A 3,570-nucleotide genomic window follows, 5' to 3' on the forward strand; every position below is an offset into this window, starting at 1 on the left:
AACTTGTGTCGCTTAAGTTTCGTCGGAACGAAGTTACGGAAAATCAATTAACAAACGGAGACGTAACAATATTTTGATTTGAACGGATAAAAAATATGTCTCACAACTACTATTACTTAAAACACCACGTCAAACCACATTTTTCTAAAATATAGTGTAAATTTAACCTTTATTCTTATCTCTTCAATGAAAATCCATTAGTTGCTGAATAAGTCTGTATTGAAATTAAAATTTTCTCTCACCTGTATTAATAAAGATATCAGGTGCACTGTATCTTCAAATAATGCTTTCTATTTATCTCAATGTTACACATTTTTACCTATATTAATAGCAATGGCAGACTGCCTCCATCTTATACGCAGTTATCGTGGCAACCTACACAGGCCACAATTGCTAGCTATGTTTCAATAGCTATGGTACCATAACATCCTGCCATTTATGAGCCTTAAACTCTACATGATTTATTTGCATCAAGAAATCAATAATAACTAGCAGAATTCAGTTGCATCAGGCCTTTTCAGTTACAATTAGTTTAGTTAGTATTAATATCCATACTGTTACTGCAGTTTATAGCCACACACACTCAGACTAACATAGGCTAGATAAAATATTCTGCAATAAAATACATTTACTGTCCTAGACAGCTGCCAACACCAGTAGCAAAACTATTAAGATATTGCATAACTATTTGTGAGCTGATCCACTTGTTACAGAAAAATAAGTATGCACATCCATTGAAACAACAACTATTACATTTATACTCATAAGAACTCCAGTCATATTATGTGCTCAGAAAGAACACAACTCCTTCACTTCACATTAACGAATTATACATACACACTTAAATTTACTGGAGAGATTTGGTGAGCATTTCACAGTGTGTTTCACAAAAAAGTCTACAATGACTCGATTAGACAGGTTGAGAAAAATGGTTGCCAAGCTATCAAGATATTGAATAACCATTCGTGAGTTAATCCACTTGCTACAGTTGGCATCACAAAAAAAGGACAGACAACCCCAATGAAACAAGGAATATTCCACTTAGATTTATAACAGCCTGAGTCATATTCTGTGCTGAGAAAAACGTAACTTCTTCACTGCAGATGAAGGAGTTATATGCAGGGCCAGATCTAGCTATAGGTGAGTGAGGCGACTGCCTAAGGTCCTACTGTCTGACTTGTAGATTATTTAACTTTTATATTTAATGTTGCATCTATTATGCATTTTGTATGACAATATCTTAATGTTGAGTCCTCAAGAACATATTTAGATCATATTCTAAATTAAGTATGGCATTTTTCGTGAGTGTGCATGCATTTAACAGTGGGTTATGGGGCCCCACAGCTAGCGCTAGTTAGTTATACTCGTTAGTTTTGTGTCAGCTGCTCTAGAGTCACCTTGACCATTGTTATGGTGACGACTTGTATTTTGTGAGAGATGTGGTCTGTCTCGTACATTCCAGCCGAAACAAGAGAATGGGCGAGTTTTCCATAATAAAGGATTCTAATAAGTTCTATAGAAGAAACTGAAGTTATCTTTCTGACCTGTGTGATTTCTAGGGATATTGAATCAGGCTATCCAGTGCTCTGTCAGAACATCATTGATGGACTGTGCTAAAGTATTGATTGATTGATAAGCTTTAACTCGATTAGTGAAGTAATTGGTAAAAACCAGTACATATCAATTAACTCTTTTAGTTTTCGAGAGAAGACCAGTAATATTCGGGACTGTTCTATGTAAAAGAAAATCAACAATTCTCTTTTGTAATTTACCCTGTTTAGGCTAGCTTTTCCTCTCAGCACTTAAATCATACAATGTTTATGTCACTGCTTAATATATTCATGTGAATGTAACAGTAGAGCCACTATTTAAAATTAGCATACATAAATGCAAACCTTGGTACCCTCCAGTCTTTGTATTATGCAAAGTCTGAAGAATGTCTTACCTCTGAACTCTGGGGCTGAGAAACACATTTTGGTTGATAACGATGGCTTAATACATCTTCATGCACTCATAGCTGCTTGTAAAGGGAAATGAGTTATTTGTGTCCATGTTACATTCTCCAATCTGTTCTGGCCATGATTCTCCTTGCTGCATAGCAAGGAGCGTCCATGCTGCATATGGGTCCTTCAGCTGTTTTTTCAGAGCAACTGATGTGGAATCTATTTTGATATGACTTGATTTTTCTGTGACATAAATTGCTTTAACTCCCGCATGTTGTCTATATTCAGGACATTTAACAAACAGGGTCTCATGTGAGACAATTCATTGGCATTTCCATTTTGCAGGCTCAGATTATACTGTAATAGAAAGTCATACTCACACAACATTGTGATTTAATGTGCAATCATCCCTTCCAGATCTTAAAAGCCCATAAGCCACTTCAATGATGCATGGCCACCTGAATGGCGAATTTTATATCACACAGGTAGTGTCAACAGTGTTTGACAAATACCAAACTACAAGCAATTCTTTTTTTTTTTGTCATACAACATCTGCATTTAGGAGCCGCGAGTTTATGATTAGTGTTCATGATTACAAGTTCAAATCATGCGGCTGTGATAAAATTGCTCTGATTCAACAGTTACTGACATTAATATCGACAAGAATTTGCAATCCTGCCATGGATATGCTAACTCTGGATCTTTAATTAAAGCACACTTTAGGAACAAAAATGCTTGCCCAAATTCTTTGGTCCATCTAAGATATGCACGAGCTTTAGTGAGAGCAGACAGTGACGTAGCAATCTCAGAGATGTTGGTCATAGGTAGAGACCAGTATCACATTGTTGTAATATTTGCAGGATAAGTAGAGACTTCTTCTATTCCCACTATATATGCAAAAAATTCCACTTCTTTGTGCATGTGTGCACTCCCCTGGTTTCAGTTTCAAACCCTTTTTCTTATCCTTTAAAGTACTATATTCGGGTTTTCAACAGCAGATTCTACCGTGCAGCCAAATGTCAAGACATTATTCATATTGAAAGGGCATCTCTTCTTTTTCATTGCCTTCAGTGTACACTTCATAAGCCTCTTGAAAGTTGAGGGTGTGTTACACAAATAAAATGGCATGATGCAAAACTCATTCAAGTAATCTCAAGTGCTAAAAGCAATAGTAAGTCTGCTTTTGTCACTTAGTTTGACTTATCAATACCCAAATGCCATATTTAGAGTGTTTCACTATTGGATTCCTTCCAATACATCCAGATATTCGTCTAATAACAGAAATGCAAAGACACAAAAAGAAACCTTGGCTTCTTGTCCTTCTTTCTGACAGTTACTACAGGAAATGACAGAAAACTTTCTGATAGCTGTATCATTCCATCTTTTAGCATCGATTACACCTCAGTGCTGGCTACATTCATATTACTCCAGGGTAGCTTGAACAGCAGTTATTAAGTCGAATTTACATCATATGTATCTATGTCATGGCAAGTTATTTTTGTTTAACCCGTTTGGCCCCACAAATACATTATCATATTCAACCAACAAGTCATTAAAATTCTATGGCTATGTTGAGTATGTTGCCCTAGCATTTGCTAGATTGGGGGTGTTCTGGTGTATATAAGAT

Source organism: Limulus polyphemus, unplaced genomic scaffold (genome assembly GCF_000517525.1).
Source record: "Limulus polyphemus unplaced genomic scaffold, Limulus_polyphemus-2.1.2 Scaffold3504, whole genome shotgun sequence".
In the NCBI taxonomy this organism is placed as follows: Eukaryota; Metazoa; Arthropoda; class Merostomata; order Xiphosura; family Limulidae; genus Limulus; species Limulus polyphemus.